Raw genomic sequence first — 19,339 nt, forward strand, 5'->3', positions numbered from 1 at the left:
TATGCAGAATGCTCTGTACCACTCAGATTATAAATTATCTCATCTCCCTCCCTGACATCTCCTCTCATCCAGGCTCATTTTTCATTTTGATTGAAGTAATCTGTTTCTCACTGACTTCCTTAACACTCCTCTGTTTTTTACTTAGTCTTGGAGCTGTCTTATTTTCACTTTTTTCATTGCACCAGAACATGCCTCCCTTACTCACCTCAGAGCCCTGACCCTCCTTCTCCCTTCTCCATCTCTAATTGTGCTACAGACTCCAGTTAAACTCCTCAGCTCATAAAAAAGGCCCTGGCTTTCACTGTGTGAACTTAACACATAACAAAGCCCACCCTGAACTGAATTGACAAGAACCTCCTTCTCCTGCAGTAAAACCACAACTTTCTGCACACCTGCAGCAGCAGGAAATTGTCTGAATAAAGATCATAGGATAGCAAATGAGGTTTTAATATCACTGATGATAAGACAAGATAACTGCACACCCAAGCTAGGCACTATAATCATGCTATAATCACCACTATTAATAATAGCCACATTTTTCTTGCTTGGTACTTCATATCATTGCATCCTGCCTAAAGGCAAGTAGCATGTGCCCTAGGGAGAGAGAAATATCAGTTCATATTCAGAATCTAACACCACAGCACCTCTTGAGGTTTTGTAATTATCAGGAAAAAGGCATATTTTAAACCTTTGAAATGGTGAGAATATGTTTTATGATAAGGATTACTGTGAATCTGGTGAAAACTGACCAGTTACAGAGAAAGTCAGGTGTGTGGTTTATTTTAACAATATACTGGTAATAACTTCTCTGTTTTTCTCCTTTAATAGAATAAAATCATTTTAGCACACCAATACTTTATCTTGAATGAGAGTGCAGACAGTTAAACATAAAGAGGTAGGAAATGTTAAAGCAATACTATATTTTCCACTTGTAGCATCTTATTTCATCAGTCTTACATTACTGAGCCACAGAGTGTAGTATTTCAAATGAAGACAGAAAGGATAAAGTGTGGGTGGACAGAATTAAAGAGTTTGTACATGTCAGAACAAAGGAATTCCTCATGAATGGGACCTCTGAGACAAGTATTAGGCATAGCTTTGCTCCCTAGTCCTGTAAAAACTGGAGGGACAACCTCCCCTCCCTTGCAGGCAGAACTACTCTACACAGGATATTAATTTTTCTGATTTCTGTGACTCACCTGGCACCAGCAGAAGGGCTGATCTTGCAAGATATAAAGATATATCCTTAGCAGGATTCAGCTTCATTGTGACAGATCAGACAAAAAAAGCTCTGATACCACCACATGAAGTGAGATCAGTCACTTAATGGAATTGATATGCCAGGGGGGGATCCAGAGCAGCTCCCAGAGGCCCCTTATGAAAATTTATCCATCGGACTGAGGGAAGAATGGATGGTCTCCTTGCCTCAGGTTGAATCAATTTCCTTGGGACACTCCTGAATCTTTTCAATATCAATCACATTTATATCCCAGGGAAATAAAAGAATATCTTAAGACATTGCTGTTTGCTTTTCTAATGGACTGACTATATCAAAATGCCATTATTTATAAGCAAATTGCCAGGAAAGAGCACACTAACCAACAGCTCTTCTCTAGCAAAAACATATGTATTTCTATGAAACTGATATGCACTGATAAAATGATATATGCTATATATCCTTCTCTAAAATGTATATAAATAAACACATGCTTCAAATGGTTGCACACATGAAAAGATACAAATAAATACGAATAACCCCTACAGCAATATCTGTAGTTCTGGATCACCTCCCCTTCACTGCCTGAAGAATTCTCACTTAATCCATTGACTAAACACTTCGTCAAAAGAACTTCAGGTTTTAAAAGGTGGCTGTTTATATGCCCAGAAATAAACCTTTAAGAAAAATCAACAAAAGATAGGACTAATCAGCAGCAGTAGCTGTGCAGTGGTGTGACCCCCCCCCCCACCAAAACGAACTGAATCAACAGTAACAATCTGGGAAATAAAGTTGATGAAGATATTTATTCATCTCCTTGATTTTTTAAAACTACTTCTTCTTTCTTTTAAATACCATCTCTCCACAATCACAAGAAATACAGCACACTTCTATCTGTGTGTGCACGTGGGTGGAAGGGTTAAGCATTTGCATTTCTTTCTTGTTTTGAAATTAAAATTCCCATATTCTTAAAGAGCACTACACATTGAAGTAGCACATAATTTGACTACAATTTCTTCCAGAAATAGCACTTGCTGTCAGTTTACATACACTAAACTCCATGGGAATCTAAAGAAAAACAGAAAAAGAACCTTGCAGCTGCCCCATAAACAGGGATGTGTGACGAGCGTGCCCTTTCTCTCAATAAACCACTCAGCCACAGGAATGTTACCATAAAGGAAGACAGAAATTATGGAACATGAGGGTAATCTCCAAGAATGCCTCACACTCTTTTAAATGAACCTGGTATTGCAAGATACCTCTTAGTCCCCAGCAGTGACTTTTGGAGCCATTCATTGGTAGCTAAAACTTAAAAGATGTATCCAAGCCAATGACAAACCAGACCAAATCAGCAGAGTTACACTGCTGTCTGCACTAGAATCCTGCTATTAATTTATGCTTTCTTATGGCATCATATATCAGAAGCAGACTTTAAAGACACACATATACATAATTCAATATATTGTGTCGTTCTGCACCATCAGCTTAATGTTTGCTGCAACTTCCTGCATTTTCCTTAGTGGCCTTACATCTGTCTCTGAGTTTTACCTCCAAGCTGTGTGCTTCTGGGCTGGAATCACTCACTGGTTTGAGGAGAGATGTTCTTAAAACTACAGAGATTGGAAAGTTTTCCAGCTGAAGCATCAGGCTGGCACTGACTGATGCAAATCTGGTTGACCACGACTGTGATGCTGTTTGTTGGGTCAGTTCCACACACTCCTATACCCCTTCACACCTTCACCAGTCACTGTGCTTCCAGTTGGCAGGAAGGGCAATAATTGAATAGGAATTTCAAACAATCATTCTCAATCTTTGAGCCTTTCCTTGGATTTTAGTTTCAAAGACCAAAGGCAGAGCAAAAAGGAAAAAATGGAAAGGTTGGTTCCTTGTTTCAATCTGCAAAAGCTTTCAGAATTGCTATTCCTGTGTGCTAAACACATGCTTGGAAAGCTGAGATAAGTATCTGTAGCTTTTTTTTTTTTTTTTTCTTTAATTTGTATTCAACAAAGTAACCAGAAACCATGCTCTTGAAAAAGACCTGGTCTTAAGACAGGGGGCAATTGATTTGACACAGGGCAACTGACCAGAATTCAGTCAATCACAGGGATATTTCACCTGTTGTGATATGATAAAGCCAAGCCACAATTTTAGGCTTTAAAAAACCACAGTGTTAAAGGGTGGATTTTCATATTGACTGTTAACTCTACATTTCTACTTTTGCCTTTATTTCAGAAGACACTGGTTACTCTGAACACTAAAATCATTCAAACCAGCTGCTGTTTGATCAGATTTGCATGTTTCAGTACTAAAAATATCCTGAAGCACCTTCCCTCTCCTACTGCTTACTTATCTGAACATACATTTCATTTTCAGTTCAGAAACACAAAAAGTGAGGTTACTCATACATCATTTTTTTAATTTTTCAAAAACGTTTGACACGACACACAAGTGATAAATTAGGTCATACTAATTAGAGCAAAAATGAATTTAAAAAAATATATTAAAACTGATGTCTAACAAATAAATGCAGCAGAAATTTGGGGTTTAATCATACATTAATTGTCTACTCAATTACAACCCCCTCTCAGTAATTATTTTATTAAAATTGGCTTAGTACCATTTATAATGAAGACAATATCACAACACTGAGAGCAACCTAATTAAGTAAAATCATGGCAAAAGAGAGTTTTAAACTATCCTCACGTGGTTCCATTTAGAAGCACTTTATCCCACAACACAAGGCTATATTACCAGCACAGCTCTTTGCTTAGGTAAATCCCATTAATCTCCTAAGGGGCTGTTCAGGAATGTTGCTGCATATGAGTACACAGGTATAATCATATTATAATTTATTTTTCTTTTAAAATTAACTTTGAAAAAACCACCCCAAGGCAACTGCCCAAGAAACTGCCATCAGTTGTGAGGGGAGCCACATCTTTGTCAGAGTACAGCAGGAGAAGAAAAAAAAACCTTCATCAGTAGCAGACATAGATTTATTTCTGCATCATCATACCAAAAGGAATTCATCCCCTCAAATTCACTGAGGCTGCTTCCTGAATCCCTCCTCATTTGTACTGCCAAAGAACAGACAAAACCACCTATTTGAACCTATGCATAGCAAAGAATGAGGTTTACATCTCTTTCTTTTCTAGAATACCTTCATCACTGAAGTCCATTGCTGCCCCAGATTCCTTCTAATGCTATCCAATTAATCAATGAAAAAAGTCAACACTGATGCTCAGAAAAAATAACTTCATCTTTAGAATATGCACTTGAATTAAAATGCTAGCAGTATAGTACAGTGACAGAAAAACCCCACCAAAGTTGTGTGCATTTTCAGGCTCAAAACTTAAATTATTTTCAAAGCAAACCAAACTGTTGCAGTGAACGACATCTACAAAACGGCAAAAAAATCCTGACTTGTTGGTTCAAAAACCAGAATATTCATCTTATTTAAAATCTTGGTGACAGAAAAGATTCCTTGTCACATCCAACCCTCCAGAATTTGCTTCCTCTACCCTAAGAACACAAAAACTGACGCAAATGTGCTGGCACATCCCCTGGAAGCTCATAAAGCAGACAGACTGCTGGGCTTGACGTCAAGGAGTTCTAAATCACTTCAACCCAGAAAACAGCTGAAGGACTCAGACAGAAAGGTCTGACAGAACATTAGAAGCTCAGCTGCAGCCACATGCACGTGTGTGGATGATGCTAAGTGTGGGAATGGCAAGGATGTTGGCACAACAGAGTGGTTTGGGCTTTTGACCTCCTTATCTAGCAGGTTTTCTAGCTGAAAGTAGTTTTCTGTCTCTGGCTAGCTCTGGCTAGCTCAGCTGCTTTCTATGAATATTTTAAGTGTCATAAAAAATATATCACCTCTACCCTGCACTTGTGGCTTCAGAGGGCTGCCTGAGGCACAAGTACAAACTACCTAATTTTTCTGAAGAATTGCAAGAAACATGGATTGTAGGACTGACAGGTTTGGGTTATTTAGTGGATATTTTTCTGTGTGTAGTTAATAAGCCTGATAAGATCTGTCTTCCTGTAAATGTTGTGTGGTGACAGCACTTTTTAGAGAATTTGAAATCTGCCATCTTTCCTTGCTGAAGAACAGACATCAAAACCGTGAGTCTTCTGGCATCCCTACTCCAGACCAAACCATCTCAATCTTCCATATTCCTTTGGAAAAAGAAGAACAATTTCATCTATGTCCAAGGACACAGAAGCATTTCTTTTCAGTTTCCACACTGTCATCCCTCTAACTCACCTCCTGTATTATCACTTGTTCCCAAGGTTGGCTCCTGGGCTCCTTATCCAACCTCAGCAGCCCCCTCTTCCTTTAGTTCCTTTTCTCAGCCACCTTGTACAGTCACTCCTTGATATATTGTCTCTTTTTATGCCTTCCTCTTAAGTGTAAAGTGCTCTAGAGCTCTTTGCCCAGCCAAGCTCTGCATATGCACCTGTAATTTTCTGCAAGCCATACAACCTGAATTATCAGAAAAGAAAAACATGAAATACAGACAGCAGCTGTACACTCTAAGTGTATTATAGCACTTATAACAGAGTTCTTGAGAGCTGAAAGCTAAATGCATAACTGAAGAAATTAATAGTGCACAGGATCAAAAAGAAGAGACATCTTACATTGCATTAAAGAGATCATACACATCTCCTAAGTTAAATATATTGATCTTAAAATGCTGGTGGTTGTATAAGATATTGCACAGTGTTGCTCTCAAAAGTTGAAACATGCTGTTAACATGAGAAAATTCCACTGAGAAAGTAATTCAGAATCTTCAATAATTTAACAGATATGTATGATATCATTCTTGTCTATTCCCTCCCTTTTCCATTCCCTTCTACCTGATTGCTCCACCTCACAAGACAGACAGTGGGCCAGAGACTGGGGAAGTGACAGCAAATGAATTTCAACAGCATCTGCTGCTTGATTATGATTTTTAAATTGTTTTTGTTTTTTCTCGTCAGGTAAGAGAAATCAAATAGCTTCACACAACAAAACTGGCAGCCAGCCAATGGAAGTGAAGAAGAAAGAGGAGAGAATTGCACAGGTAATACAGAAAATGGTTTCCTGGGAAGAAGAGAGAACATTCACAACACATGGCTGCCTCACACTGATGTCTCCTCTTTCAGCTGCTTCCCTAGTTAAGTACCAACAGCCCAGGACCAGCCTGCTCCATGACTGAATGAAACATTGATGTCAATAGCTGGATTCAAAGTGTAAGAGATATGTGCTTCTCTGTACTCCTTAATAAGCCTGACTTTTTACAGCTGACCTACTCTGAAAGGTCTCAGCGTGCTGTGCCTATTAGTTTGCAGACAACATTTTCAAAACACCTCTGCATCCCTTAGAGAGCCAGCAACCTTCTATCTAGTGATTTCAGAAAGAAAACATATTTATTCCTTGCAGCCAGCTGACAGCATCAAATGCTCTGACCTCCACAAAGAATGCTGCAAAAATTTCCCCCCAAACATGGTGTAGTTGGAAAGGAGTAACAGGAAAAGCTGATGTCTCCACTGCAGGGACAAGGTGACTCCTACACAGAGCTGCCTGTCCTGTCCCCTCTGCCCTTGCATGGTACAGTGACAACTGTGTGGCTGCTTGTCCCAGACTGCAGCAGTTCCTGTGGCTACCAGTTCTTCAGATTGTGCCACAGGAAAAAAAACATACATAAATGTGAGAGACAGGATTAGGTTTAAGAGATTAAGGTGTATTTGGAAATAAAGAGATGAAATTCACATCTGCTTAGATGTCACTTATGAAACAGTTTCACTCTACAGCATAAATTGAATCATAGAATCATAGAAACTTGGGGGCTGGGTCAAATGCCTTCCTGAAATCAAGATGTCCTCTGTCCACTGCTCTGCCATCGTCCATCCACCTGATGACATCCTCATAGAAAGCTATCAGCTTGGTCAGACATGACTTCCCCTTAGGAAAGCCATGTTGACTGCTCCTGATAAGCAGTCTGATAAGTCTTTGATTTGCCTGGAGACAGCATCAAGAATGAGTTGTTCCATCACCTTTCCAGGGATGGAGGTGGGGCTGACCAGTCTGTAGTCACCAGGGCCCTCTTTCTTGCCTTTCTAGAAGACTGGGGTGACATTTGCTTTCCTCCAGTCCTCAGGCACCTCTCCTATTCCCAGTAACTTACCAAAGATGATGGAGAGCAGCTTAGCAATGGCATCCACATGTTCCCTCAGCACCTGTGGGTGCATCCCATCAGGACCCATGGATTTATGGATGTCCAGACTCATTTACTAATCCTTAACCCAGCCCTCATCAACCAAGCCAAACTCATCCTTTACCCTGACTTCTTCAGTGGCTTTAGTGGCCTGGGGCTCCTGAGGATCCTCCAGCAGAACACACAGAGGCACAGAAGGTATTCAGCAATTCTGCCTCCTTTGTATCCTCTGTCACCAGGGCACCCACCTCATTCAGCAGTGCCTACATTGCCTCCAGGGTTAGTTTTATCTGCTATGTATTTGCAGAAGCCCTTCCTGTTGTATCCACACTGGGATAGATGTATCCCATCTTTTGCCAGGAGGCTGGGTGATGTATATATTAATCCTTGATTAAACCACCCAAAGCAAAGGCTATTGTTAGATACTTAGTCATGACTCATGGATTTGATGGTTTACACACACATTTTGCCCCCAGTTTGAAATGGGCAGGTATCCACATCCCTGAATTTTTAACAATTGCTACTCATATGCCTCCTCGTGGGCAGCTCTAGGAACACAGCCAAGAACTAAATGAGAAGGAGAAGGAAAAAAAGCACCATTTCAATTGCTGGAGGGGGTTCACAAATGTACAAGGGTATTTTGGGTACTCAGGCATGCCAAGGTGGAAGAGCAGAGCAGGTGCTGCTCTGCACACCAGCTGCCACTTGATCCCTCCAGGGCTCTCAGCCTGGCACCTCCAACAAACACCAAGGTCCCACATGCTCAGAAATGAGAATCCCTGGACCACGAGGGCTCTGCCACGTTGGAAAGCTTGAAAGTGGTTCCCAGGTCCCAGTAATGGCAGCTAGGACTGCCTTGGGCTCACAGCCTTAAGTTTGGCTGTCCCTGATCCTATGCCTGTTTCCTTTATGTGGAGGTTTTTGTGAAATCCTGAGAAGTGATGGCACCAGGAGTTTGATGGATGTCTGCCAGGTGAGCCTTTTGCTGTGCACACTGAGGGCTGAGAAAAAACAGGAGGAAATGCAGAAGCTCTAAAGACATTATTTTCTATGCAAATCTCATTTTTTCTACAACTTCTACCGAGTTTTAAATAAACCTGTTATCAACAGGCGTGTTATGGGAATTAATGCAGAGCTCTAGAGTGAAATGTAAAATGTGTTCAAAAAGATAAAACAGGGCAGCATTATTGGCTGTCACTTGTTTCAGTGAAAAACTGCATATTCCTTCTCCAGTACCATCAAAGCTCAGCTTCTCACTTTTTATTTGCATTACTTGCCTGTAGTACATTTACATAAAAAATAAAATGTCATCATTTTATGTGCTGTGAACGGGACCTAGATGACAAGACAGGGAGAATGTCTTTGCTCTCCATAAAGGAGAGCTCAAAAAAAGATGTCTCTGGAGGAGGAAGTTTGCCATAGAATACAATCATCAAACCAGAGGGAGGACAGCATCATATCCAACAGGAAGGGAGCAGTTCTGGGGCATTTGTTGAGCTCCAGCCCAGATTTTCTCTCATGCACTCTGATGAAATCCAGAGCAACTCCACTGAACTAATTTTGTGTCACCTTACTCACAATCAAAATCTTGTTCAGAGGGATAAGTTCCCACTGAAAATACATCAAATTCTCTCTGTGATGTCATCTACCAAAGGCAGCACCAGATATAGTTGTAAAGACCAGTACTATTCTTAGTTATATAACCAGGCTGGCATCCAGTTTAGGTTCCTTCTTACACAAAGATGGTAATATCTTCCTGAAAATATTCTGATATAACAGGATGAGGTGCAATACATTAGGTACACAGTATTTTAAAAAATATTTATCAACATATTTATCAACAATTTTCCATAACACTGTGCAGCATCAACTATAACTTTAATAGTTACGGTTTTTCACCATCACAGGATGGTGAAAATAACACTGCCACCATTATTAATCCAAGATTGCAATCCTCAGGTACCCATGGGTTTCTTGGTTTCACACTACATATGAAAAACAACAGTGCAAGTGGTTATAAACTGGTTTTATGTATCACTAACCAATTATTCACTGAACAAAAAAGTATATCCATCTGAATTACTCACCCTCTCTCCTGCAGGATGGAGATGTCTGTTCTAGAAAGTTGGGAATCAAATCCTGGTTCACAGTCCTAGCCAAAAAAAACCCAAAAATTAAAAAAAAAAAAATAACAGAGATACCAGTTTTATTTTTACAGCAGCATAAGCCCTTGCAAACTCCACTGTCTTCATGTGTAAAAAGGCAGCCTGACAACAGAATCTTTTTAGTGTATTACAAGCATCAGGACAGTGATCTTCAAAGATTAAAAAGGTATTTTATTAGTACTTTGATTGCCCCATATCTATGGACAGCACTGCCCCCTGCATCAGAAGAGATTTTGGGGAAAGCCATAACACTTTGATGAGTTGCATACAGTAGACTAATTACACCAATTAGCATTGTCAGAGATGAGATACATACGAGGTTTGGTTTTTTCTTTCAATTGTTCCAAAAGCCACAATTAGCCCCACATCACAACAGATCTTTACTCAACCATACATTGTGATCAGTGCATGGGTACCAAGTCTCCCCTGTGTTTCTGGATTTGCTATTTCAAGCACAGCTGTTTGGATTCCTTCTTTTCCCCAGTGGAACTATCAAGGTAGTAAACCATCCTCATTTGCATTAGTAACTACTGACTTAGAAAATTAAAACTATATTTTCTCTATATGCTTGGAGATCACTCTCATTCATGGTTACTGTCAAAAATAACACAGCAAAAGTAATACAGGAACCTCCACAAGGTCATTTCTTCCCCCAGCTTGTGGCTGAGTGTTTTACATATCATCAGTTTAAAGGGATACTGGATTTAGGGTCAAAAGGTACAGAATAGAAAATCTTAGGAATCAAATGCCTTCATGTCTTCTCTAGATGAGTCTGACTCTGCAGAAATCAAGGTTGCAGAAGGTAACAGGAGTAACTTGAAACATCAAATGAAAGAAGGGTGCAAGAGGAAGGGCTGGTTGAAACGTACATTCTCAATGAAATTCAGAGACAGCATCAGTAGTAGTTTTGTCAGTCTTGTTCTTCATTGAAGGGGTTTTGTTGCTTAAGATGAAGAAAATTAATTTTACTAGAGCAGAACTGTAGCAAAACAAGTTTTCCTAACCCTACTTATTAGGACTGAGTGTTCTTTCTACCTGTGAAATTCTCAAAAGTATTTAATATTTTTTTACCTGTGGAACCACGTATTTCCTGATCTGATCTGCATGCAGGACTGACAAGAAGGACTTTTCAGTACCTTCTCCTTTTCTTGCTGATGCTTCTTTGAGATGGCCAAGCTGCCAGTTTTGACTGACTCCTTGTCTGACAGTGTAGTTATGGAGAGAGCAATCAGTCTGAACCAAGTTCACAGAACTCTGTGGTCTTAGCAGACAACACAGACAGATGAAGTGGATGCACTGAAAAAGAAGGTGGTCTCCTAAAGCTTCCCCATTCACAACATTCAGTGTGTTGTCGTATGCACATACACCTACTTCAAGGAAATATATCAGTTTTCATTGGATATTTGTGCCCACAGCTCTGTAGACTCATCTGTTAGGAGCAATTCAAGCAGAAAGGTTTTTTGGACAAAATTTGGTGATGCAAAACCTGTGCACAATTTTGTTTCTGTTGCAGCACGGAGCTGATAAGGGCCAGAAGACCAAAAGTTGCTATGAAACAGAACTGGCCAACACAATTATCTATTCCATCAGTTTCAAGAGGAGGAGAAGAGGTTAGAATAGGCACAACCTCAGTTATCCAAGCTGCAGGAAAATGGTTTGGTATGTCTAGGATACGAGGCACTTCATTAAAATTATCTTCCTGAACAAACACATTTATAATTTTCCAGGCCACTTTGGTTGCTTTGCTTATTTCATTCTCTTTTTGCTCCTTTAATTTCCAACTAGCATAGATATTTTGTATCTGCTGCAATGTGGAGGTTCAGTTCTCCAGTGAGAATTCAGCTTTATGCATTACCCTTTGCACTTTGTCACTGGGATTTTAAATCCCACCTGGATGTTGATACTCATGATGAGACTGCAATTATTTCTGCATCTCTGTTGTCCTAACATCAGAACTTTCAGCAAAAGCAGAGAGCTGGTAAATTCTCTCTGTCTATTTGAGCATCCGAGACAGTAAAAACCCCAAAGAATTCTAATTATCTATCATCCATAGGGTGCAGAAGAACTGTGCTCACTTCTAAAAGATGCATTTTAAGAATACAAGTAAGACTTCACAGGGTTTTACAATTAATGGAAAGATTCAGATTAGGATCTTTCCTGTATACAACCCTGTGCATGGAATTTTTTTTGCATGAGTATTTCTTCCCACTGAAATTTCTGCACCATGGAACTTGCCTGGGGCAATGAGACAAAGCTGCTTTGAAAATATTGTAATATCAAATTGTAGAGCCAAAAGGTTACCTGATATCCTACATTCACACCAACTGATTGCTTTTAGGTTACTAATGAATCAAATCCGAGCTGTGTTTTAATTTTCAGACCTCTCAATGTGAAGTAAAGCCAGAAATTAGAACTTGTAAATATTGAAATTTGGATAATTAAAGAGACTGAGATTCGCAGGTTGAGAAACTGAACTTAAATCTCTAACTGTGGCTGAACAATGTTAGTGCTTTGCTTTCTATATCCTTAAGAACATGAAAGAGCTAAAGAAGCCCATAATCAAGTGCCATGTGATTAATTGCTCCAATACTGAGTATTTGGAACCATTCTGCATAAGAATCTGTCTGTAAGAATCTGCCTTAATTATGCATCTAACAGGCAGTTGTAGGTAAGTAGCTTTTAATCAGAGACTTGATTGCCAACTTTTTGGTAGCTGATCCCTAATAAATTAACCTGTTAAACATCATTCCTCTAGCCAGTAAATACATTGAATTTACCCTTTTTTCATTTTGAGGATGTAGCACACTTTAAGCCAAATCTCTGTATGCCTCAATTTTTGAAAAGGAAAATCACAGACTGTGTATATTGCATGAGAAATTACAACACTTTTTTGTGGTTACAATATCTTTGCCAAGAAGATCTGGGATCAGTAGTTCTCCAGCTAAAGAAAGACCCCAAGAGAGTAAATCCAAAGAGGCCACAGGAATTGCTATGCACAACACACCAAGCAAGCAGTATCTTGTCAGAGCCTTGAATGTAGGTGATAAATTGCATTAGCAGAGAGATGAAAAATTGCCTTCTTAAAATACAGTAGTAACTAAAAAGGGAGCTGATCTTAACTAGATTAGATGAAAACACAACACTTCTATTTGAAATTAATGATTATGGCACAACACAACATTATGCCTATCATTTGTACCTGACTAGAAACTAAAATTTCCCATATTTCTGCTGTTTGAAGTCAACAGCTACAAAACATCTTTCATTTGCCCTTCTCTGCCTAATATTTGCTTAGATGTCAGCCTCTCCAATATACCATGGAGCTGGGAGGTTGCAGTGCTCCAAGCCTGTTTCAAGTCTTCCACTTCCAAAAAATTCGGTGGCAAAACACCCCCCTTTTGGCTCATCCTTCTCTCCCTCACAAAGCTGCACTCCAGGTGCCTCTGGAGCCTTCACTTCAGTTTTCCTTCGTGTTAGAGAGTGACCTGATCTTCTGTCCTGCCTTTTATTTCCCTTTGCAGAACTATGATTTGCACCTGGGCTGCAAAACACTTCTGCAGCATCTCCCTAAGTCTATAATGGGAAAACTCTGATGTCATTTCCAATAAATCCTTCTAGACAGAATCCCCTGACAATTCCAAGATGGGAAAATGGCATTTGACTGTCATAATACAGTTCCTTACAGAGACCAATGGCTCCAAGCCAGAATCCCAAAGGAGCTGGAGGGTAACACTGAGCTCATCTCTAACACTGCAGCTTAGGACCATTCACCATTCAAATAAACCTTCTGCTAGTATATAATTTTCTGACCAAGGAAACCTGAAACTGATTTCCAACAGGCTGCCTGTAGTCCTTCAGGAGTAGTAAGGGTTGATATTACTATTGCTCTATTAATAAAAAGAAAAGGATAGCACTGATATTTATTTTTACCACTACTGACCACTGAGCAATTATGTAGAAGACTGAATTTTCATGGCAAACACAGAGTATTAGTATTACAGGAAAAATTAGTGGTGGATTATCAAAGCGAAAAAATGTCTCCCAAATCCTGCTAACCCATCAAATTCCATCCAGCAGACATTCAAACAAACAGAGGGCTAAAAAGTAGCACACTCACAGATGTTCACATGGCTACAGACCCTCCTCTCCATCCTGATACCTACAGTTTTGGTAAATCTGCCCTCTGATACAAAATTTCATTATCACAAACCATTAAGCAAAAGCAAATCTCAGTTGCAACCCAACTATTTGGTTTGTGATGTGTGTGTGGGGGCAATGGGCTTCCTTTTGACACCAAGCTACAGAGTAGGAGAGCCCATGGAAAAGAGTTTGTGGACTTCAGGCTTTTGGAGTTGTTTCAGTGTTCTGCATCCTAATTCAACCTCCCACCTTCACAGCTTTCTCAAATCATTTGAACAAGACAGCATATTAAGAGGACATTCCCTATCTTAAAATGCTTATACAGTGCAAAATGATCTGAAAAAAACAAACAAACCCCCCCCCAAAATGAGTGGGTACAGCTTATATATTTTTAAACAAATTTCATCATGAGAATCAACTCTTCCTAGAGAAAAATCCCCATAGTACTTCAACCCACTACTTCACCTGCTTTCTGAACTGCAAAGTTTACTGTTTAGAGCTCTAACCCAGTGAACAAAGTTCACAAAGCCAGTTGTGATAAATTGTATAGATGATGGAATCATCCAATGCCCTATTTCTGTTTCACTCCAGCCCTCTTTGCTTGTGAGATCCCAGTCCAGTGGATCATGTGAGTAGTTAATATTCCAATAAATACTCTTTACACTTGCTATATCTTCCCCTTCCTGCTGCTTGCTCAATTATATGGAAAAAAATATATCAAATCAGAGGCCATTAACAGTCTGGAAAATATGTGCAGCTCATCCACAGCAAGGTTAGAGCAGCCAGACCCAAACTGTTTCAGAGATGAACAACATACAAATCAATTTTAAGGAAACCAGCTGTAATTACTTATTGAAACAATCAAACAAATCAAAGCTTAAACAGCCAAGAGAGTAAATAAAACAGACTCCTACATAAGCTGAAGCATATTCTAACAAAAATGCAGTGTGCAAAAAAATAAATGGTGTCACTCAAGTCCCTCTGACATCCCCTCCTTACTGCATGTGGGGAAGGAGGAACAAGAGCTGGATTTTGTCTCTAATTTCTGGTCATCCTCATAAACATCAGAAAGCTGAGCTCACAGGTATATGAAATGAGAAAAAGACACACATTCTCTGGTGCAGATTATCTCTAATATCTTTGCACTTAGTATCCTCAAGCTTGTGAGGGGGGGTAAAATCTTATTGCCCTCAATTTTGTTTCACACATCTCTAAGACTAACAACACTTATCCACATCAGAGGGGTGCTATGGGATTTAATTAATGTTTGCAAATCACTGTGAGACACAGAGATGAGAGGTGCTATGAAACAGCAACATCTCCTTGGTGAAACATTTAAGAACAGATCTGCTGGTACAGTCAGTTTCCCTCTAAAGCCACTGAAGTCATTCAATTTATAAATGCCTGCTCCTCAAATAAAATGAGGTTTTGGAGAGAACAAATACCACTCTTATCAGAAAGATATCTGGAGAATAAAACAGCAGCTTATCAGCATGGTCCCTGTGCTGACTGAATTTTAGGATATGCTTCACCTCTGGTAAGAGCCTTTCCTAATCTATGGAAAAGGTTTTGTTGTTGGTTTTTTTTTTTTTTTTTAGACAAGTGTCTAACAACCCTAAAAAGTAAATGGTGTATTTACTGAAAAATTCCATTTTGTTTGCCTAAATATCAAGTGCAGATATAATGATCACCACCTAAACCAGATGAAATTTAGGAGCTAGACCCTTAGCCAGCATCCAGGTGCACTGCAGCAGGACAGACCACTGGAGTAGGTGCCCACCAAGCAACTGAAATATCAAAATAAAGCTCTTTTCTGTTCTCCATGGCTTTGCCTGTGAAGATTTCCACTCCTCAAACGACTACAAAAAACCAAACCAAAAAAATACAAACAACAAAACCCAAAACAAAACAAACAAAAAAACCCAACAAAAAACCCCAAACCACCACCCTGTAATTTCTGAGCTTTTCTGACTCATCCTTGCAGGTGCAAATGGTTACCAGGGTGACACTTACTCACAGGCTACAAGCTCCAAGCTGTGTCTGATTTCTTACCATGGTCTTTCCACAAGCTGCTGCACCAGGAGCCAGGATTCCTTCTGTGCCAGCTCAAGCAATTAACCCGTGAGGCATTCAGGGAGAGAGCTTGGAATGGGAGTGAAGAATCAAAACATGTTGGTTCCCTGCCCCTGTCTTTAATACCATCTGTCAGCCTTGGCTAGTTCTGTTGCTTTCTGAGGCCAGAGTGCTTTAAAGAAGTTGCAGTCTTCCAAACAACAGGGAGCAATTCTTGCTAGGTTTAGATGAGAATTTTTTAATGGTCAGCTTTGTGCCATCTCCCAAGGATTTAATGAAAACATTTATTAGCACTCAGTTTCCCTCTCTCCCTGCCCTCACACAAAACCACAAGCTTTCTTTCAAATAGTTACTTTTCAAGCTCAAAAATAAAATATAATCCAAAGTGCACTAAAGAGTAAAATACCATTCCTTGCCTTTTAAAAAGATCAAAGAAGAAGCATAAGAAAGCAGGTGACCAAAGCAGACCAGCTTGCTACAGCCATTCCTAAAACTTTCTGAAGACCCTGTGAATCTCTCTCTAGGGACAATGTTTGAGACTTGGGTGATAGTTATCACTGCACCTGCAACCATAAATTTTGCCCCTTGAAACTGCAGATTCACACCATAAATGTTGTTGCTTTGTAGGAAAATATCTGTAATTTTACTGCACCAGTGTGCAGCTGAGCTGACGGCATCCAGCAACGCTCACACACTTCAAAAGATGCAAATGATGAAATAATAAATAATCACATTTATACACACCCTTCTTTAGAGAATCCCCAAGCACTTTGTGAAACTATGATTTAATCTTCAGTGGGCCTCTCTGTGGTAACATTATTCGGGTTTTATCAAAGAGGAAAATATACAAAAGCAATAAGGGTATTCCCTAAGGTCACTTGGCTAGTCAGCTGCAGCACAGGGAGTTTAATTTATGAGATCTGAATTCTAGTCAAAGGTTCTGCTCCCTGAAATAGCTCAAGTCTTTGAGTTACACAGAACTACATGTTCCTGCACTGCTTGGTACATTTTCTTTTCAGTGCTGTTTGGGAAAATACAGAATATATGATTTTATATATATCTGTACTTTTATAGCAACCTTACCAATATCTGAAAGGGGACTACAGGAAAGATGGGGTAGGGCTTTTTACATGGGTGTGTAGGGAGAGGACAAGGAGAAATGGTTTCACACTTGAAGAAGGGAGATTTAGGTCAGACAGCAGGAGGAAATTCTTCCTGTGATGGTGGTGAGACCCTGGCACAGGTTGCCCAGGGAGGTTGTGGCTGCCCCATCCCTGGAAGTGTTCAAGGCCAGGGGCTGGATGGGGCTTGGAGCAACCTGGGCTGGTGGGAGGTGTCCCTGCCCATGCAGGGGGTTGGAACTGGCTGATCTTTAAGGTCCCTTCCAACCCAAAGCATTCTATGATTCCATTATTTGACTCAGTACAGCCCTGTTCTCAACTTCAAAACATTTTGAGCATAATTAAGAGGTTTTCATATAATGAAGGTGATGGTAAGAAAATGCAAAGGATCCAGGTCTGATACCACTCTGTGGAGATTCTGTGGGCTGAGAGACACACACCAAACCATGATCAGAAATGCAGTTAATTGAAAGGAGTACAATTTTGAGACTTACATTTTCTCAAAAGACAGCCATGCTTGAGGGACTCTGCTTTTCTGGAAGCCATCTCCAGCTTCTTCTTCTGAGACAAATGATATAAATGTTCATTTCGTATATGAAAAGTTGTGAAATATGTCATCAATAAGCTCAGTTATCACCAAATGCACCTCTAACCCCCCTCCTATCCCCTTCTCTAGTTTAGTAGCAGGAAACATGCTGTAAAAGCCTGGGATGACAAGAGGATAAGAGCCTCATTTTAATTCAGATTTTGACAAGTCTTAGCACAGATTGCTGGAATGATTCCTTCTGCTGAACAGGGACATATGCTGGCCAAGAGTCAGAGTGCCAAAATGCAGCCCTAAGAGGAGCAGACTAAAAAAATCTTCACTGTGTTTCCTTGGAATCTCCAGTTTCTTTTTCCTTTGAAGTTTTCAGTTCCCCTTTGCAATCCTGATTGCTTACAAGAAGTAAAAAGAATAATATTGTGTTTGTGCAACATGCACTGGGATGAGAGCAAGGGAAAAGCTACAGAGAACTCATTCTGCTGTGTCATATGAAGAGCTGGTGAGGCTTCAAGACACCTTGTATCAAAAATAATATCACATTTGGTCACAGGGAAGGCAAACCCACAAGCACTACCTCATCTGAAGATCAGCAAGGTTGTTTGAATTCACCTTTCATTGCAAAAAACATGAAAGTCAAGGTAGCAGCATAAACAGGGGAGCATTTCTCAGGAAATCTGGGCAGATTTCCTAGAAAGTTTTTTTTTAAGTTTGAAAGAGATTTTAGGCAAGCTTTGAGTATCGTGGGGCCAGCCTGCAGCCTGGGATTAGAAACACACATTACTTCCAGAATAATGTGATTTTTTTTCTAGGGAAAGGTTTCTCTGAGTAAGTAAAAGCACCATCAGCCTGCAATTTTTTTCTGTGCAGTTCACATTAAATTGAGTTGAAGGAATCTATTTTGTAAGAAGCTGCAAGAACAAGGTCAAGGTTTTAGGCAAACAGATGTCAACTTCTTTTGATTTGTAGATTCTATATTCTATAGCATATTCTAAGGACACTGCTGTGTGACAACCCTTCAACCTACAGACATTAAGATTTACATTTTCCTTTACTTTTACACTGGCCTCTCAAAAAACAGTCAGTGGATTTGGAAGGAAATTAGAAGTTAAGATCAAAAATGCCAGAGGCAAATTTAACAAGCTCCCATCTTCAGAGAAAGCAGCAAAGCAGCTCAAAGCAAAAATGCAAAGAAGAGGCATAAACCAGCAGGAATTTGGTCTTAGAATTTCAAAAGGGACACAGCTGAAGTACTTTACAATGTGACTTGACAGGCCAGAGATTTCATCTTGTACATATAAAATTTTGAAAACTCTAACCAGGAAAGCACTTTACAAATGGGTGTCAATCCCCTAAACAAGATTTCATTAATGATCCCTCTGAACACTATCATTAACATATAGGATATAATTTTTTTTTTTCCTCAGGGGACTTTATCCACAGCCATGATAGAGCACTGACAGATGTTCATGGTTAATTGTTACACTCTATGTGGGAAATTTGGGATACAATATTAACATAATAGTGAGCTCAAAGATGTATATTTATGACATAGGGCATTTCTGAGTGTGAGGCCTGTGGTTTAATGGACTATACACCCTGATTTTTTGAACCAGGGCAGCCTCCCAGACTGTCAGCCTTGTCCCTGCTAGCTAATGATGTCAAACTTAGAGCCTCAGCAGAACAGCAAATTCTGGAACAAAATTATAACTGATTTGATACTGAACAATCAAGATTTAGTGAGGATCTTTCAGTTGAGATTTAGGAGATGCTGCAGGGCTGGTTGTGTGCAGGTCAGGTTCAGCCCATGGATTACATTCCTAGGCCCACTCGTGTCATTGCACCAGGTGTGGGTGAGTTGCTTACCCACTCTGTGCCTTGAT

This window comes from Heliangelus exortis, chromosome 7 (assembly GCF_036169615.1).
Source record: "Heliangelus exortis chromosome 7, bHelExo1.hap1, whole genome shotgun sequence".
In the NCBI taxonomy this organism is placed as follows: domain Eukaryota; kingdom Metazoa; phylum Chordata; class Aves; order Apodiformes; family Trochilidae; genus Heliangelus; species Heliangelus exortis.